Source organism: Corvus moneduloides, chromosome 1, assembly GCF_009650955.1.
Source record: "Corvus moneduloides isolate bCorMon1 chromosome 1, bCorMon1.pri, whole genome shotgun sequence".
NCBI lineage: Eukaryota > Metazoa > Chordata > Aves > Passeriformes > Corvidae > Corvus > Corvus moneduloides.
The window spans coordinates 67,657,787-67,678,196 of NC_045476.1; the positions used below are offsets into that span (position 1 = coordinate 67,657,787).

General features: G+C 40.7%; 1 long non-coding RNA gene across 10 annotated transcripts in view; it reads left to right on the top strand.

The window, feature by feature from the left end:
* Positions 1 to 20,077, top strand: part of LOC116446448 — a 35,078-nt gene extending 15,001 nt beyond the window's left edge. For 5 of the 10 annotated variants that reach the window (XR_004241228.1, XR_004241230.1, XR_004241231.1 and 2 more), the window contains one exon: positions 1,442 to 17,850. This is a non-coding gene — a long non-coding RNA (uncharacterized LOC116446448). Of the gene's footprint in view, positions 1 to 1,441 lie in introns of all 10 variants that reach the window. The other 5 variants (XR_004241229.1, XR_004241232.1, XR_004241234.1 and 2 more) reach the window with 3 other exon arrangements.
* The last annotated feature ends 333 nt before the right edge of the window (positions 20,078 to 20,410 follow it).

Below are 20,410 nucleotides of genomic sequence, written 5' to 3' on the forward strand. Positions count from 1 at the left end.
ACGGCATATTTTGTGTAGATGACTGGAGTGTTGCATGCAAGTAGTTGGCGACTTGTGGTTTCAGAGAAGGCAGTGTGTGTACTGTGCACAGCCTGTGTGACTACTGAAATGATACAGCGAGCCACAAATGTGCTCCCAGTTTCAATGCCCACACATTTCCTGCTTCTTCACACACAGAACTGCAATAGGCAGGGCTGGTTTAGGAGGCTCTTTGGGATCTTAGCAGAGCAAGTATTTCCCCACTGGAGTCGGGAAGTGAAAGAAACTGTACCAATTGGGAGCCAAACAGCAGCAATGCAGGACCTATGGCAAGATGCTGCAGCTCATGAAGGTTTGTAATACCATAGGTTACTGTAATTATTAAAGAAACAGGAAATAAATAATCAATTCCTCCCTTATAAGCACTTTATATATGAGATGTGCAAAATGGTGGAGTTGAAAGGGAGATAAGGCTGTTCACACTCTCTGCCCGAGCTGGATGTGGGTTACTCCCTTTCAGGTGTGTGGTCTAAGCTTCAGGTGATGGGAGTGGTTCCATGTTTTTTGAAGTTTTACTTTTTCTTCTTTTTTCATCTTCCTCCTGGCATATCTCAGGCCTTTCCCATGAGCAGTGTCAGTAGCAAAGATTGAGCAGATGTCTCACAGTGCTGTTCCCATTTTGCTACCACAGTATTACATACACTGGGTCACCAAGCTTTCTTTTTGCCTGTTCCCCTCTCTGTCTAAGCCTCAGCTGAACAGTCTGTTCATTTAAAAAACACTATCAAACTCCAAAACCCCCACAAAATTACCCTCAGAAATCCCCTGCAAGTTCACTTCCAAATTTGAAGCTGCTCTTTCTTTTTCTTCCAATTCTGAGACTTTATCTTCAACTTTGTTGAGTCTTTGCAGGCTTTGTGTCACTTGCAGAGTCCTAGAAGGTGGATTACTGTACATTAAGAATAGACTCTTAGAGGCTTCCAGTGTGACTATCCAGGTTAAAAGTCCTTCTAACAAACTTAATCAGTTTAATCATTTAAAAAAAAAGAAACTTTCAAACCATTTTGCCTTCAATAGCAGAAAAAACCCCCAGCAAAACAGACACCCTGAGAAAATGAAAACAGCAAATCCACTTGTTATTAAAAAGTAAAAAATGTTAACAGAAAAGGTATATTTAAAGTAATATTTATGAGTGCTATACACATGAACATTGAACATATATTCCCTTAAAATAATCTAGTAAGGAAATAATACTACCATTTGCATTTCACTTTTGCACATAGATTTATTAAGATAATATATGTATCTTCTTGTTTGATGAGCCATTGCTTTGTCTCTGTCTCAGCCTGTCCAAGATGTATGAATATTGACTAATGTACACCCCATGGTGTATTATTGCTTACTTGAAGCATAATACTGCATGACCTTGTTTTTTCTCTTAATTATATTTTTCCCCTTGTAGGAAAGTAAGTTTACTCACTCTGAATCATGCCAAACCGCATAATTTGGAAAGGAATATTGTGGCTCTACTTGGAAAGTACTAATTGGGCTCCAGCCATCACTGGGAAAGCTGTATAGTCTTTTATTATTTTAACTGGCCAAATGCCCTTTGTTACCACATTAACAGTCTCCCTATGGTGCATGTAACTTTGATATTATTTTCACTTTTAAGCTAAATTTGACCAGATGAAAGACACAAACCCTCCAATTTTGAAATAAAAAAATAGCATGTTTTGTTAATCCTGCATTTCAGAAGGAAAGTCTGTGAAAACGATAACCTTTGTCTGCTGGCCAAAATTTTGTTCAATAAACCCATCCTGCCAGCTGTTCTCATTGGCAAGAGGAAAGATAATGTTTTGGTATCTTTAATATCTCCATTTTGAGCCGAAGTTTTGCTTGTGCCATCATTTAAATCATGCATGTTAACGTCAGTCTGGCAAACAATACTGCACTTTATAAAAAGACCTCAGTTTGGATGGTTTCACTGCAGTGTTGCAATAAAGCTGCTTCAGACTACCACATACAGCTTCGGTCACTCACTGCCTATGGACTCTTGCAGGCTCTCTGGACTCTGCTGCTGAGGAACTGCTTTCAAAGTCCTAAAGAAGACACTGAAAGAGATATAAAGGTGCACTGTAGTCCAGTGTCACTAGGAGCTAAAGGCACAAAACATCTCAAAAGACTGGGCTCTCACTCACATGCCTTTGGACCTCATCTCTCGAAGCAGACTGGACAAGGACCAGCTTGGTGACTAAGATCCAGACCCCAGCAGATGAGGAGGGATGGCCAGACAGAAACACTGGCATTTCTAGGAGACAAAATGTGGTCACCTAAAGCTCTAGGCCTAGACAGATACACTTCCCACACTAAGAATATCTGAATCAACATGCGCATAGGGAATGCTCTCTCTCCAGATCCATCTTTGACTACAAGTTTTAATTTCTGCTGGAACATAAAGGGTGCTCTCATCAAGTTTAAGAACATTTAAGAATGTCTTTCTCAGTTTACAGGTAACCTGAAGCCAGAGTGGTTACAGGATCCCACACCTTGGCAGAGGATTATTTCTGCACATGTTTCGAGACAGCTCAGTACTAAAAACTTACAAGGAGAGGAAAAAAAATTATGATCCTGCAAAAATTTGCTTGGGTCTTGTCCTGAAAAAGTATGCTTGAGGTTGCTCAAAAAAACACAGATCCCTTGAAGGTTTCAAAGATTTCTTAAAGCCCTCAATGAGCACAAGCAAATTGATTGGGATAAAAGTAGGTCTCAAGTCTTTGCCTGTCTAGACATAAAGCCTCTTTCACTAAAATGAAGCATGAGGGAAGACAAGAGAGTCTCATAAAACAAGAATTTCATTCATTTGTGCATTACTATAATTATACTACTGTCTTAAATGCTCTCAGGTTGATGGTCCTTGTGACCCTCCCAGTATGTTTCGAAAAGGGGGACAGTGCAACCTTGCAAAATCTGAAACAGAACTGAGCCCTCCCTGAACCTTATTGGCTCCTTTATAGCCTTCTACTTGTATTTGACAGTGTAGGGCACATTCCAAAGAAAATGAGCATAGTTCCTATGTCCTGCTCACCTACTGCTGTTGTAACGCCTTGATGTAAAAGCTAATAACAAAATAGAGGGTGCATTTTGTTATCAGGCCCAACCCAATAACCATGCTAATGATAGCGCAGTTGTACTTGGGATGCAAGTTTTCATTTAAGTACATCTCCCCTGGCATCTCCAGTATGTGATTTTTGAAAAAAAAAAAGTATTTTTTCAACTTTTAATTTCCTCCAGAAGCATATAATCATTCAATACCTTTTCCTCTCCTTCAGGTTAGCTTTCATCACCTCAGATACAGCTACAAGTACTTATTTGAAGTTTTCTTGCCTGCTGAACTGCCAGAGCCTTTCAGAGTACATTTCAGGTAAGGTAAATCCATCAATCAAGTGCAAAAGCACCAGGGAAACACACTTTAAAATGACAAATACTTTTTGGTAGCACTCTCTCAAATTACTTCCTCAAATTTGGCTTTTTGCAGTTAGCATGCCTCATGCACCAGCCTGCCCGCTCCCCATATGTCTCTATGTTATTATTAATGTGTACTGCAGTTCCACAAAGGTGTTCTGGGTGGAACTTGGCCCAGAGACCTTGGTCAGAGGGAAACTGTAAACCCTGGCCTCTCTGGAAGGCCAGTGTTCCTACGCCCCTGCTCCAAACCCTGCAGTGGGTGGCTGAGCACCCTGGGCAGCGTTGTCCCAAGCAGCACAACAGGACAGCTCCCGGGACATGGCCAGGAAACATGCCAGGCTCAGCCCTGCAGGTTGAGTTACTGACACTTGCCAGCTGCTCCTTGTGTGGAAGAACTTCAACACCTTCCTCTTGCCTTATAAATACAGGTATTGTAAATAATACAATTATGCCAATAAATAAAGGTAGTGAGTTGAGAGAAAAAGACACATGTTCCATTTTTAAACATCAGTCAGAACAACTTGAAAAAGGTAGATGGTCGCATCATCTTAAATGAAAGGAAAAGTAATTGGGGAAAAAAATCCACAGCCACAGTACGTGAAGCAGACCATGAAAGCCATCTGACCTGTCATGTGAATCCTTCTGTATGAAAGAACTATGTTAACAATAACTGTAATGAAATTAGACTTATTATGCATGCATGAGCAATAAACCTCCCCCAGAAAATCTACTACAGTAGTAATCAAGGTTAAGAAAAAGAAAGTGGAAGCTTGTAAAAGATGTATCAAAAGTGACAAGCCCAAGAGGAAGATACCTCCCAGCAGTTCAAGGCCTCAGAGAAGGCACTTTCGAAAAAGCTGCTGTGGTTACAGAAGTAGTTTTTTACCAAAGATTACATCCCTCACAAAGTTTAAGGTGAAAATAAGCCCTAATAAAACAAATCACATGCCCAAAAAGACATTGACAGCCATCAAAAACTTCTAGCTAATACTTTTCTGTAGCAAGCAAGACATCTGTCGAAGAATGTTGTAGTAGATTGCTAAGATATAAAAGGAGCACACAGGAGAGAGAAGGTCATGCCAGTGAGCTGCAGGAATTCTTTGCATCCCTGTTTGCTATAAACTCAAGGACGTTCCCTTGTTGGAAGCCCATTATACAGCATATATTGGAGAGTTCACTGAAAATTATATAACTGTTTCTAAGAAAGAGAAAATAGAAGAAATAGAAAACTGAGTTGTAGCAATTTCAAAGGATAACAAAAACTAGGATTAGTTTGGCAAAGAGAAGTCAAAGAAGTGAACTCTCTAAAATCATGAGTAGCAAAGACAGGTCAAATAGGGAATGGAACTTTTTTGTATCATGGGAGGCAGTGAACAAGGAGGCATCAAATCATTAGCCGTTTGAAAACAAATGAAACCAAAAGCATTTCTTCATACAGCATGGTGGTAACCTTGAACCTCTTGAACCCCCACAAAATGCTGTGGTTTACAGAATTTGGCTGGCATGAGTTAAAGATCTCCTGGACAAACTCATCCATCAGTACTTGTTAAATAGAAAGTCTCTACCTCTGACTTTGGAAGTCAGATTGCTAGAAGTTCAGAACACAAGGCAGGTAGCTATCACTACATGATTGTTGTTTTATAATAATCTTTAATAATTATCCTCCATTTTTGACCACTTTTCATCACTCTTGGAGCCAGAATACCTGGCTAGATGGACTAGCCTGGCTAGATGAACCTAGATGGTTCAGCCTGAGCCGGAACAGCCCTTCTTACATCCTGCTTTTGAAGTAGCCTCTGCAGTCTGTGAAGAGTCCTCCATGGATTCACTTGAGTTAAACTGTATAACAAGATAACAAGAGTCAGATAAAGGATTCCAAACAGAATTAAGACTGAAAATACTAAGTAGATTTTGCTAAGAGAGCAGGATCACCAAGTAATGTAAAGAAAAGGTAAAGCAGAATTAAACTTGCATATATTCTGTAACTCTCAGAGTAAAAAATGATACCACACATGAGGAGACAGAAAATAATTCTTCATGCCTGCAAAAGAGAAAAATATTCCCTTCCTCCCAGCTGGTGAAATGGCAAGAAAATTGTAATGTGTCCTTAAACTGAAAGAAACTTAATTCTCAGGTCAAAACTTTGTCAACACAAGTTAAAAAAAAACCAGCAAAAACCCCCCTCTGCAAATGGACAAATAAGTATACATTGAAAATGAAAAATATATTAATATACAGAAGTGCAAAACCAATAGAAACTTAACATTATCTGCCTTTTTTTATAAAAAAAATAACTGAGGTAATATAGCTATGTAACCCAATAAAATGGTCTTGGTCATGTCAGTCCTCTGTCATGAAAAATGTTTAAATACAAAATGTTCTTTCATATTCGTTCTGTTAAAGAAATCCTTACACAGTGTGAATTACTCGGGATTCACCCACTTCTGCAGATCTATAACAAGGCACAGCAGCTGAGAGCCCACCCAGAACATTCCATGTTGGCTGACACAGCAAAATTGGAAATCCAGCCTGACAAAGCAGTTTTCAGTGAGCTCATTGCACATGAGACTGTCAATTGACCATTAACTGAGCTTTCCATGCACCAACCTCTACCAAAAGGGAGAGAGAAAAGAGAAGCAATGGTGCAGGGTCTGCAGTCCCCCTTTCCTGCAGCCCTTTTCTCACAGGGGGTTTTCTAGGATCTACACAGTACAGCGACGAAGTGAGGCCAGGAAGCTGTGGGACCTGCAGCTTTCATTTCCATGGATCGTTTTCAGTACAAGCCTCAGCTGAAACCTGTTCCCTTTTTCCCATACACTCAAGAAAATATCCCTGATGGTACATGCTTCTTCTACAATTCTTCACAGTGAGACTTAAATTGCTCACCTCTAGTTGTCCCACCTAAACTTTCTTTCACTCCAATTTCTAGGTCAAATAACTGCGTCAAGTAATTTAAACTTTATAATTCATAGGAAACGCTTTGCTTTGAACTAAAATGAATTTTTTTTTTTTTGCATTTTCAACCACTGAAATAAAACTGCAGTCATTTAGCAAACATCATAACCTGAAGTTAGCCAGCAATTTCTTTCATGACATACACTGAGAGAGAATTTTGCTTTTGTAATGCAATTCCCTAATGATCCATAGTGAACACAATAGGTTGCTTTCTGTATAACCTTGAGAAAAATACAAAAGGTATTTCGTTATTGTATGAGATATGTAAACATGAAAAAGTTTCCTGTTGTTTTAAGGAATGACTTCTGTAAGCAGTTATCCATAGTACATCTAAATTAAATAGCCACATTAGAAGGAAGAGAAGCCATTTTGTATTCAGTCATTAAACAGAATCAGGAACAGTTGCTAAAATAATGTATCCCCATTATTCATTACTATTATGCTTCACTTGTAGGAATAGATACCTGATAAGAATTGTACCAGAACTAAAGCTGCTAATGAATGATTAAAGACTAGGCAGCAGATGTGAAGGGCAAGTAGAACAAGAATACCTCATTCCTTTTTTTTCCTGAGTACACTTATGTGTTCTCCTTCATTCTCTTCTACTAAGTTTTGGTTTCAGATCTCTACCATATAATGGGCTGAACTAGGATGGGATTTGGACTCTTTCCAACCTTGCGGAAAGCTGTCTTTCTTAAACCGTGACAAAATAATCAAAAACTTGACAAATTTTATTAACTACTACTACTACTACTATTAATGTCCTAAATGTCAATAGAAATACTTCATTTAGATGATTTTCAAAGCATTTCAACTATACTTATGTCTTATAACTAAAAGCCATTTTAGGGAAAACCAAAATTTTTAATTTGATGTGTCAAAATCTTGCTTTATAAAAAACTAATTTTTCATGGCCTTGAAATCTGATTTGACCTACTTCTGACAAAGTTTTGGCTAAGAAAAATAGAAGCATTTTTGGATGAAACTCATTTTGTCAAAAAGCTCCAAGCTAACTTTGCTGTCTGTGACAGTCTGTACAAATATCACAAGAAACTTCTGGTATACGCAACGGCTTAATCAGCTGGAACTTGAATAACACGCAGACACGTATCTAACTGATCCCCAGCTGACTAGGAAATCTGTGTCCCATATGCTGTTTAAAAAGGGAGGTCGTAAAATTTAATTAGACAGGAGAAAGAATTGGAGCTTGGTTTCCTGGGATCTTTGTTTATTTGTTTGTTTTTAAAATCATCATTCAATGTTTAAAAAAATTTATATGCCTATTCAAACTCCATATATTCACCTAATCCACAGATTGCTCCTGCTTACAAGGTTTGTCATGTACTACCTAAATTCACTGAGAATTTTATTTGCATCCCAAGAATTCAGGTCACAGAGAAACCACCTTGAGAACCCAGGAGATGAGTAAACCCATTATGGACACACATGCTAGACTGCCTGGGAAATTAGCATGCAGTCATTTATACCACAAATGAATGCTTCACCAAATCAGTGTCTTTCAGTCATAGCTGTCAGCAGACTCCTCGTTTTCTTCTTCTTCCTAGTGAAACGGCTCAGGTTTAGGTAGCAAATCAAAACTCCCTGACTCTTCATAGGTAAATTTGCACAGATCTTTCGTAAAAAGCTCACAGACCTCCTGAATCCATGGACTACATGGAGAAAGCAGCACTAGCACCAGTGCTACAAACTTCTTTCCACATAGAAACTCTTCACAATGCACAAAGACTGTGAAGTACCTTTACACTGCTTTCAAAAAAATCCATCTATTTCTAGTGCAGCGACTTTCTGGTTACAAACACAGACCTGTGTTTCTAAGTGACCTGTCCAAGTGACAACGGGAGATCTTTGGGTTATGATTAGAAAGCAGATTGATTATCTAGTCACATAGTCCTGTGTTTTCTGGTTCCAATTCCGGGGATTTTACCCAACCACATTGAGAAAATTTTCCTCCTGCTCAATGAAGAATTGTGCTGGTGGTGCAAAATAGAAATGTTGCTACATTTCTTGGGCATAATGAAGTGCTCGTGGCACCAGCAGAGACTTCGACTTTATACTTAAGCCTTATTAAGGCTTAGTTAGCTTTTAGGGTGGTAGGAGAGCAAGCAAAGAGCCTGATGTGCTCTGCCAGAGCAGCTTTATCAAGCCCTGCAGTGGCAGTCCAGGGGATTACCAGCTGCAGCTGCCTGCCTTCGGCAGGGCGGGATGCCAGCCCTCAGCTGCTCCCCTTGCTCTTGTGACTGCAGAATGTGTACAAACACAGTTGGGTCTCCTCATGTCATCTGCACTTAAAAAGCAAGAGGAAAATGCAGGGCCTGGAAAAGACCATCTCCCTGATGGCAGGGCACAAACAGCTAGCTGTCCTCTAGCAAATCTAACCACAGTCATCCCTGCACTGAACCGGGTGTGAGAGTCAGTTCAGGCTAAAAATAATCAGATCGTTTTGGGGAGTGTGGCAGGGCAGGATCCAGGTTGTTGGCCCCATAAACAATTTTACAAGAGCTAAAGGAGGGCATAGGCTGGGAATGAGCAGCTGGGGGCTGTTAAGATGTCATTGTCAGTGAAGGGCACCGCTTCCCTGAATTTTCACTGTAACAGAGCTTGAGTGTTCAGATAATCAGCCACGACATCTGAGATACGGGAGCAGATGGGCCAATACCTGCTTAGAGTGCTCTAGTTTGAGTCACTGAAAAGGACATCTGTCTCTGCTCTCAGGCTGGGTGCCTCAGTGACCCCACTGCAGCTGGGGAGCATCTTCTGTGTGTTTATGAGTGGGTATTTCTCAGAAGCCTGTACTCTGAGTGCTATTTTGAATGAATTTTCACAAGGCAGCCAAAACCCCTCCTGCTGTTAAAATGTACTGAATATTGAGCCCTTGTTGCAACACATGAAGGTACCACAGCTCCCCAGAGCAACAGCTGCAAGAATGTTTTTAAGATGCCAAGCCCAGCAACCTTTTCCCTTAGCCTTGTTCAACAAAATAATACAGTATCTGAAACTTTTCACTCTGAGGCACACAAGTTTTTGAGACTTCAGCCTTCAGAATGAGAATTTAGCATAGTTAGTGACATCTGAAAGTTGAATTTCAGAAGACAAATACTGGACACCTGTGGCTACATTATCCTTAAATCTAAAAACTTGCCCTGTCTTTTTCCTTGTATCAAACTCCAGGCCCATCACGTTTTTGTCAGTAACACTTGGGCCAGCATACAACACTAAAAGCATATAGAAGTGACTAATATGAAAGGGCTGAGTAAAAGGCACTAAAAAACTAAACCAGAAATAAATCATTGCTTAAGAATTATTGTTTTATTTGCTTGTCATTAAACATCTGTTCATAGGCACTGCAAACGTTCCACTTTGTGCCTGGGCTTAATAGTGTCAACTTTGCAGAGATGCCTTCTTCCTCCTCATTGTTTTCACTTGGTTTCTAGGGCAAACAAAACCCTCTTTTTTTTTTTTTTTAAGTCCTTTAATAAATTAAAGCTGTTATAGAGACAGAAGTAAATAACTGCACAGTATGGAAATTTTTATCCAGCAAGCCTCAGAGCATAACAAAGGTCACTATATGCACTGTATCAAACTCTTTCTTGCTCCCTTTGTGCCCCCCACTCCACATCACCCCAGTAATCCCCAGAACTCTGTGGTGACTGAGTAGAATTTGAAGTCAAGTTTTGTCCTGAAAAAATGTAGAGCTAGCCCTCCTCTTCCTCCCCTCTCCCTGTCATCTGCTGACATTTCCAGATGACAGTGTACTGAATCCGAACTGTTTCTTTTGCTGGGAATGCCATCTGTGAGGTGGCAGCTGGGGTGGGAGGGAAGGCACATAGCAAATGAACAGTGATAAATATAGACAGTAGACTAAATTAGGGGAAGTTCCACTTCTTTCCAGTGTTATGGATCTTTGCACGCTTCCATTAAGTGGATACAGCTTCTCTTTAACTGGTGTCTGAACATCTGGGTTGTTTAGCAAGAGAGCAAAGTCGAAATATTGGAATAGAGATGTCAAACAAGCCAGTTTGGGAAAAATGCAAAAACTACTGAAATTTCCTAAGTCATTTATGGTTCCACTCCATTTCTATCATGTTACACTATCCTGGAACTAGCAAGATGAGTGTACATATTGTCAAAAGGAATATGTCATAAATCATCCAAAATGAAAAATCAGTGAACATCTGAAGGTCATACTTCTTGCAGAGAAAAGATAACACCAATGACCAGGTCATTGACAACTGAACATGAATTCTACAAAAAAAATGGTGGCATAACATTTTAATTTCTCATTTTAATATTCAAAACATTACATTTGAATCACCTTTTTTGCTGCATCACAGAAAGAATAACTCAATAATTAAAACCCCATATTAAGGCATTGAGTTCTCTAAATAAGATGATGGCAGAGGAAATTCTAGACACTAAAATTTTGTTCATATCTCTTCCCTAGAAGATTGCTAACAGCATCATGCCTACACAGAGACACAGAAGGCTAAGGTGGGAAGGGACCTCTGGAGATCTTCAGGTCCAACCCCTCTCAAAGCAGGGTCCAAAAGGTAGCAGGTTGCTCAGGGCCATATTCAGTTGCATACTGAACTCTCTCCAAAGACACAGACTCCACTTCCTATTTGACTCAGTGTTTGATTACCCCCATGGGACAAAAGTTTCTTCTTCTGTTTAATGGAATTCCCTTTGTTTCAATTTGTGCCCACTGCCTCTTACCCTTCCCTGGATACCAGTGAGAAGGGACCAGTTGTGTCTTCTTTGCACCCTCCTGTATTTATAGACATGGATAAGATCCCACCTAAGCCATCTCTTCTCAAGGATAACATATTAATAAATATTAGTAAAACATTAATAAAATATGTAAATATATACGTTTACTTCGGAATCACTTCAGGAATATCTGCCCTGATTTATCCATGGTTTTCACACTGAATTCAGCTTCCAAGATACCTTTTAGGCAAGTGCCATTGTTGTTAGGAGTTTTATGAACTGGAGAAGGAGACATTATTTCAGCAACGTTGTATCCTTTCCAACTAAATATACCTAGGTAAGTAATTTGGTAAGACATTCTTCTCTTCCTTTCAGTGTTCAATTAGAACATTTCAACTTTTTTTATCTCACTCCTAGGGTTTTTCTAAAGTTCATTAATTTTAACAGCAAACAATCACAAGAAGTGAGCTCAGGCCTTGAGCAGCTCTACAGCCTACACCTGCACTACACCAGGAGGAACTAAACCACACAGAAGCCTTTTAGTGCATTTTAATTTACAGAAGTTGGATTCACATCCCAAATTCACTTGTTTTACCTTAACTTTCTTGGCTGACTTTATTTAGCATTGCCAGGAAGTAAAGGTCCTATACTCAGTGCTGCAGTTCTACATACACAAGACTTGAAGAGAAGGAAAGGATATGTCATACCAGCAAACAAACTTAGCTGATGTTGGTTCGCTTCAGCAGAATCTGTGTAATCAAAAGTGTAAAACTACATACACGTGCCAGTTGTAATAAGCTTGTCACTCTATCCACTCTTCAGATTTCCTAAAAATGCAGTCCACTGTGGCAGTAATATTTACCTGTAGTGCAAGATAAGACTTTTTCTGTTACGATAATGCACAGACATCTTATATCTTCATTTAGGCATCAGATCTTTTAAAGCTAATACCCCATGCTGATAAACAGGGCTCTCAATGGACAGCATGAAGTTCATATCACCAGCAGTACATATCTCCTCTGGGTGTGGGAAACCACACAGTAGCTACCTGTATAGGTTGCAGTTCCATGTTTCCCCTTCAGGTGACAAGCCAGCTCCCTGCTCCCTGCTGGTAGAGCTGTCCTCACTTTATCCTTGCACCACTGAGTGACATTTCTGCATGGTTGCCCACCAAAAAACCACAAGGTGTCTGCTGCTGGGTTGGATTCCTGATGCCTTACCACACCGAAACTCTTCAGTGACCGTGGTCAGCCAGCACTCAGCGAAGCCACAGCGTCAAGAGCTGACTGTCTTTGCACTCTGAATGACACTCTTGGAACTTTCCAAAGGTATTGGGAAAGTGAGCAGAAGTGTTCTGGTTTAAAAATGGGTCCCCAATGCTCAGAGAACCAGCTGAAACAAGGGGACATGCTACTAACTGAGCCAATTGCAAGCATCAGTTATATTCTAAACATGTATTATTATGTGTAATCGTCCTCTACAGTGTCCATGATGGATTGGTAAACAAAGGTGAGCTAACATGCATCACATAAAAATTAAGAATAGTCCACACCTCCAGTTTTCAATGGGGGATATATTACAACCATTCTGATAACTCCTGTGGGTTCACTTTCTGGCCTTGGTGGAGCAGTTTTCTTTGTCCTCTCAGTTTACCTTAAAATCTTTCAGTTTGATTAAGAACTTACAATTTTTCTTGAGGAAGAACCTGGAACCAGAGGTCATCTGCAATAAATTCAGAAAAGGTTTTTCACCACTTCCAGTGAGTGGCTCACAGAACAGTAAAGAAAGCACAAGCAGATTATTATGATATTTTAAGAATATTCAATCCCATTGCTTTGCATAAAATTCTACAGAAATTCTTAAGGTGTCAAGTAAGCATCTGAATTGTATTTAAATAAAATTAACCTTACAAAACCACTGTGTTCTTAGTCTAATAATTTTTCAGGTATCTTGATATTTAAGGCCTCTCCCCACAAAAAAATCAAGTACACTCATAAAAATATAAAGTTTATTGACCCATTTAAGGTTATGTATGAAAATGGAGAAACTACATGACTTCTGATGTGTAACTAAGAGAGAACCATTTGAGTGAACTGGTTCTTATTCCTGAATGGTTCATGCAGCTCATATACTCCCAAAACCAGAAATGGAGTCAATATAATGCATGAGGATCAGATTTTGATCATCCAAGGCCATTTATACCACATCAGAGAACTTCAGCAGGCACTTACACAAACTCCACAGTCACCTTCAATATCGTAATTCAAATTTGCATCAGAAAACCTGCAAGAAAGCAGGAGTACTATGTATATCCTAGTTTTCTTGAACTCTTTTCTGACACAAAAGCTTTGGTGCTCAGCAAACACTTTCCTGTATTTTGCTATTTGTGGATTTATTTCTTTTAAGTGGCAGGTACTATACATCTGTTTTGCTCTAAAAGAAATATTTGCCAATTCAGAAATGGAGTGATGGTTGAGCTGGGTAACTAGCTTAATAATGAGGAGGTTTGGTAACAAAGCAACTTACTGAAATGGCCACAGAGATTTTCATTGAGGTCCCAAGGGACTTTGTGCCTCCTCTCCTCTAGGAGCCTCTCATGGATGATCCAGTCTCCACCTCAACCATCCAAAGTTACTTAGTTCTAACTAAAATGATGTATGCAGAGGATAACTGTGAGAATGACAATCTTAAAAAGAGGCAAATTGTAATTTTAGTTGTGAAGAATGAGCCTACTTTTGAACATCTTACGGGAGCAGTATAGCACTGCTTCTTACACAGCATCCCTCCCCACCAGCATTTTCTGTGCTGGAGTAAAATAAAGCAGCTGGAGTAGGATGACAGTTTGCTTCCCTTCTGATAGTGGTGCTTGAGAAACATCCGTGTTTCCTGGGATGGGTTACACAGGTACATGGTAGCACAGCGGCCACTGCAGACACACAAGAAGAAAACAGTCCAAGGAAACCAAATGCTTCAGCCTGACTCTTCCTGGCCTTCCTGGCTCTGACCTCTGTGTGTACAGTGCAGCCCTCACACAGATACATGTAAAGCAGTTTTTTGTATTAAAGGAATCCATTAGAGATGGATTTGAACTTTTGTTCAGCCTCCTGCCACCAATGTGCACTGTGATCGCACAGAGAACATAGCCCACTTGTCTCCATTTTCTTCCTTCATGAACCAGAAAGTGAATATGATGTGCTAGTAGTAGTTCAGAAGTGGTCAAACTGGTGAATGAATAAGCTTTTAAGCTAATGAATAAGTTGTCATGCAAACACTGATTTTTTTAAATATCCTTTTCCATTGCTTAGTAAGCCTTGATAAATAGGTGCACCAGAAACCAGTATATGCTAGAAATTACATCGAAGCTGAAATCACCACTTTGTCAGGAGGGAAAAAGTTCACACAGAAAAAGGATAAATAAGGTGAAAGAGAAAGGATGGCAGTATGAACAACAGGGGAAAAAACCCAACAGTGAAACATAAGTGCTGTGGTTCAAACTATTTTCTCTGTTTTTCTCTTGGGAGAACATTCAATGAACCTGGGCAGAAATGCCTTTTATTGCCACCTAAACGTCTTCTGAGGTTTCCCCTCCAGCACGTGGAGAGGAATGGAGTCCTCTGAGAGGCAGTGAGAGCAGAAGTTTGGGTAGGTGCACTAAACACTGCCTGGAGGAACCTTCTCCTTCACACACTACTGAAAATTAGGACACTGTCTGGCTAAGTGAAGTACTTCACCTTGAGTGTTCCCCATTAAAAAGACTCTTTAGCATTTTAAAAGGGAAGATAGAAGTGTTACCTGAGTATAATTATTATAGAATCCTGGAAATTCAAATTCTTGTTTTTACACATATTCATTCATGCAAATGTGGAACCTGACCCAGAAATTTTATTCAGGTGAGTAATCTGCCTTTGACTTCAGTGGGATTCTACTATATATGAACAGAGCAATCAAGCCAGGTTTTGCATTTGCAGTCACCTCCATTTATCTTCAAGGGGGACTGCTGAGTTGTAAAAATGCCCAAATCATGCCAATTTGTCCAGACGAGATATCAAGTCTCCTTTTTAATATTCAGCTTCAGCAATATGGAAAGCAACACTGCCAAATATTCCATAACCATTTTACTGCGATTACTCACATTTTGATTAGAAAATTCTCATTTCACATGGGTGTTGTCACCTGCCCTGTGCTAGATACATCATGTCTGCTGTGCAGTTAATTACACAAACACTGAAAAATGAGTTTATGACCTGGAATGGAGTTTTGATAAACTCCTCTGGAGACATACCTGAAACACAACCCAGGAGAATCTTGAACAGATTCAAATGATTTATGCATATACAATAGCACACACAGCCTCCAAACAAGCTGAAGACCTGCCAGGAGCAGAAGTAGTTCAATATCTGGTTTGAAATGAAGAATGTAGAAGAGACCATAATTGAGGAATGAGGCACTGAATCCTGCAGCAGTGGGAAGGTAAGAAGAATGCTAGTAATTTGGGAGATTTACAGCATCTGTGTACTTTCTGATGGGCAAAAGGGCGAGGAAGGGACACAGAACCAGAATGGTGAGGACAACAGATATGGAAAGCTTCACATCAACAGTGCTCTGCTGTTTTCTTACTTAAGTAATTAATACTTGGCCTTCTGAGCCACAGGTCTAATTCATCTATCACTCTGTAACAAGAGCAACCCTACCACCTCTCCTATTTTGCCTCCTGTCCTGCACAGGCTGACCGCTGACTGTCCCACTGGCTCAGCTGCCCGTGAGTGAGATCAGGGCAATGCTCCGGCTCTACCGGGGCTGAGGTTGTGGCTTCAAATGTCAGCAAAGCTGAGGCAGCAACCAGCTGCCACAACAAGGAATGTCCCCACATCTCACTTGCTGTCACCTTCTCCCTACCACCAGCCGTGGTCCTTATCTGGCCCCTGGGTGAACTGGTGCAGAGAGAGGGACAGCACAAGCCAACCCTCCTCAGAGAGGCAGTTGTCAGTGTGGTGTTGGCTTAGTCAAGCCAGTCATTAAACAGCAGCAAGCACAAACCATTGCTAAAAGCTCTCTGAGTGTCTTTTCACATGTGGGCTAGAAAAGTGGGGGGCTGTGGTATTGCTGCAGCAACCAAGAGACCCGAAATAACCAGTATGGTGAGCACCATTCTGAAAACACATTCCCTTATTCCTTGGAGAAAATACATTGGGTGCCTCATACCAAAAAAGAAATAAACTAAACAAACCAAAACAGTAGGTTAGGAGCTGGAAAACAAAACCAGCTAAACATAAATAAATCATGGACATCTTGCAATATAGTAAAATACTTAGGCATTGTCATCTGTTGCTTATTACAGTTTCATTTACATTGGAATTTTCTTTGTTTTCCTGCAACAGTTGTGTTACTGTATTATTTTAAAACTAGTCAGTAATGTGAATAGAAGAGTCTATCTATGCATTATTCTGGCCAATATTACATTATACTGTGTAAGAAATGAGAGTTAAATCAATTTTAATGCACCATTTTAATAAGATGACAACCACAGTTCTCGATTGCAATTATGGAGAAAATTACAATTTCATTGGTACTGCTTAATATTAAGAATACAAAATTTACCTTGATGAACAGTTCATTGTGTAAGATGAACCCAAGCTATTTTTCTTTTAAATAGTGTCTTGGCTTGTTTTATTTCTTAACTTTGACTGTTCAATAAAGGCATAAAGAGTTTTACAGGTAGGGTATACAGAAATGGGCTGACTGGTTCGACATCAAATTCCTGTACAGTGATTTGAGAAAAAAACATTAATTTTGAAGCAGCTCTGGAGGCTGAGTATAGAGACTATTAAACATAAGTTTTATATATGCAGAAAAATTGCTTTTGCATGAATTCACTTTTAAAATGTTAATATATGCATAAGAAAATTGTGTTTCTTAATCTCTGAAGAAACACTTACCACTAGGAACCACTTAATTCTTTTCCTGTGCTTGATTTATTAGCTTATGAAATTATGGTAATAGTTTGCATGTTAATGGTTTTGGGGCTCAAATGACCTGATTTTAATAATGAAGTAATTTATGCAGTAAATGTAATCAGCATCTATGAATCTCACTTAAAAGAACATATCAGTGATTACCTATGCTAAAAACAAATGACTGTCAGCATGGTATACACTGTATGTTATGACAGGCAACCAGGATGTGTTCAGCTCAGCACACCCTTTAGGCTGTCTGGGTTCTGCTCTGAAAAACACCACTGAGGTTGGCAACTGCAGCTCTAACAACTGTTCACAGATCTTCCACTGCAGACTGACTTCCTCTATTAGCCATCTTCTAAGGAAAAGGACAAGGATAGGAGATGGGCATCATCAGAACTGAAGTCTAAGCTGGAACCTGAAGGAATTCCTCCATGCATAGAAGAGTCCTGTGGCACAGAGACCTCACACATCTGGACGAAGCGGGTTGCAGGAAGAGAGGAAAGTGTTTGTTTAGGGAAGAACTTGTAAGTTTTATGAATTACAAGAAAAAGGAGACTTTTATTAAGGATTTGACCTGCATGGCATATAAAAGATGCAACCCCCTGCAACATTTGGTAAGCCTATGTCAAATGGATCCATCACAAGGATTCTTTCCTAAAACATCTGTATTTACAGACCTGCTCACTGTCAGGATGTATATGAACCATGCCTCTGTTTCCTTGTGTCATTAACAGTGTTGTTCCCCAACATGAGCAGAAATACGAGACTGGGCTTTGAAAAGCAAACAGCAATGCTCTCTTTGCAGTAAGGCAAACTTGTGTTTTGATAACCCGCTGAACAGTGAGATTCATTTTGGTATAAAAGATTCAAAAATACATTACTAGCTGCCAAATATGATCTAACTGTTCAAACACACAGAAGCGGAGGGAGGTCAGATTGGACATTAGCCAAAATGTATAAAGTCAATGGAAGAAATCCCATTGATTCAGCAGAGCTGGATCATTCGTTCACCAAAGAAATCTCTAAGGGCCAGAAGTCCTCACCACTTCCAAGGACCCAAACTGAACAACTACATTTTGTAATTAATAAATACTTGGCATGCAGCACCTCAAGTATGATACAAAACTGTCTTCAAACACCATTTCCAGAGCTGCACATTTTCAAATCAAAAAGGTGTTCTGTTCTGGAGTATGGCTAATGCTCTCTATTCCAGAATTCAGACTGTTAGCTTTATGAAATTTATGTCATATCCTAACGGGGAAAACAAGCAAAAGGACAAGATACTTTAGCATTTTTAGACTTTTATTATCTCAGTCATAGGCTCCATGTAAGACCAAGGAAGGTATGGATCATGCAACAGAAGTCCTTCAAATCTTGCTCCTTCCCATGACTGTGTATTCAGGTGCTGAGTAGGGCCTCCCAGAACCTCACTAAGGAGCCGTGGGAGTGAAGGCAACCTAAAGCCAAGGCTGCTGCCTGCACGGCAGCTTCAGAGAATGGCGAAGCTAACCCTCCCCGTTAGCCCTGGATAGGGACTGGACACGGCAACACGACACCTGATAAAAGCGTCCCTGCAGAGGCAGAGACAGAGACAGGGCTTATTCTTCAAGCGGCAAAATCCCCAGCTCTGAGGAGCCCCGGCTCAGCTGAACTCCGCTGGTGTAATCAGAGCAAACCTGATCAAAGGCTGTGTGTTTGCTTAGGACGCGGATGCCGTGCACGCTGTTACCATGGCACCGTGACAGCTTAGTGAGCTGTCGCCCGTCACCCGAGTCGCTGTTACCGGGCACACGCGGCCGCCCTGCCCCCGCTCCCCGGAGAGAGGAGCTTGTGCCGGCTCCGGGAGAGGCTCATCCATGAGCCCTGGCTGCTCCGAGCTGCCTGCTCCGGCCCTCTCGCAGGCCCAGACATCCCTGTCTCGCCAAACAGGATTTCTGGAGGTGAAATTTCCCCTCCTCCATTTCCCTGTGTTGTGCCTGGAGGACATTCCCCTGACAAGAGGGACCTGCTGTCGGCGGCAGAGGCAGGGTCAGGAAGGCGGAAAATAAAAGGAGAAATTTCAAAGTTCAGACAGTTTTCTTGGCAGACTGTGACAGCTCAAAGGGGTAAGGATCTGTCTGATGTTTACTTGGAAATCCAACAAGAATAGCTTGCCGCTGACAAACTACGCTCACAAGCACAAGCCCAAGCCGCAGAGCCCCAGCACTGGTTCACGCTTCCCATGGGACACACACTCAGACACCCGGACAGCCAGCACCTGCCTTTCAAAAACAAACGGGAAAATCCCGGCATGCTCCGTCTCCCCTGCTTGTGGGAATCTCAGCCTCCTTGGCTGGGTCAGGACGGGGGGCCCTGTGGTTTCCCTGGCTGGGAGAGGAAAGGGAGTGCTGCCATAAGGGCCCTCTGCTCCCAGACAAAGGCTGGGTGCTGGGAAAGCGGCAGCATCCCCTGCCTGGCATTCTGGCTGAGAGCTTTCCACAAGCGAAGGGGAATGGAGGCTCACATTTGTAGGGGGAAGAGTGTGAAATCTGCAAGGAAGAGCCAGGGGAACTGTAGTGCTTCCTCATCTGCTATGCCTTGGGTAGGAAGGCACATGTAACCATGGCTGCTTATCTGCAGCATGGAAGGCTGGGATACTGGCATTTAAGCTCCAAGCATTGAAACACAGTATTTACAGATGGACTAATTTGCTCTGGGTATAACACTGCACCTCCAGAAAATAGCTTGGTAGAAACCAGTTTTGTATTTACTTATCTGCGTTACAGCAGAACAGAAATATACCACAACATGCACAAAATGTTAGGTGATTTGAAGCTATCAATTTGTTCACTAGCTGGCTTAAATAACAGCAGACTGTTAGCACAACCATCTTTGTTTCATGCTAGTATTGTATCTTACATCGTGTCTTGATTTAATATCAGGCTTTAAATAATCTGGGCAATAATTCGTTTCCCTATATACTTGTTTTATCCTCAATAAATAAGCCTACGTTCTAACGATGCCTGTAGTTTCTAAAATGTAATCAGCAATAATATTTATTGCTTTTTTGTGTGCCCATCCAGAAAAAGAAAATTGTTGCCAGAATAACGCTGAGAACAATAACAGGATGCAAATGTGCACCCTATTCTTGCAGCTTGCATGCTTCACTCAAGAATCATGTCAGCTCGTGGGGAAGTAGTGGGAAACCTGACCAAATGAGGAGTTCTGATTTGTGTCCCAGGCATCTTTTTGCTGGATTTGTCACAACTAATGCCCTTTTGCTTGTCTCTCTTCACATGCTAGAAATGTACATAGGCCACAACGGGAAATCTACAGATTTGGTAAAA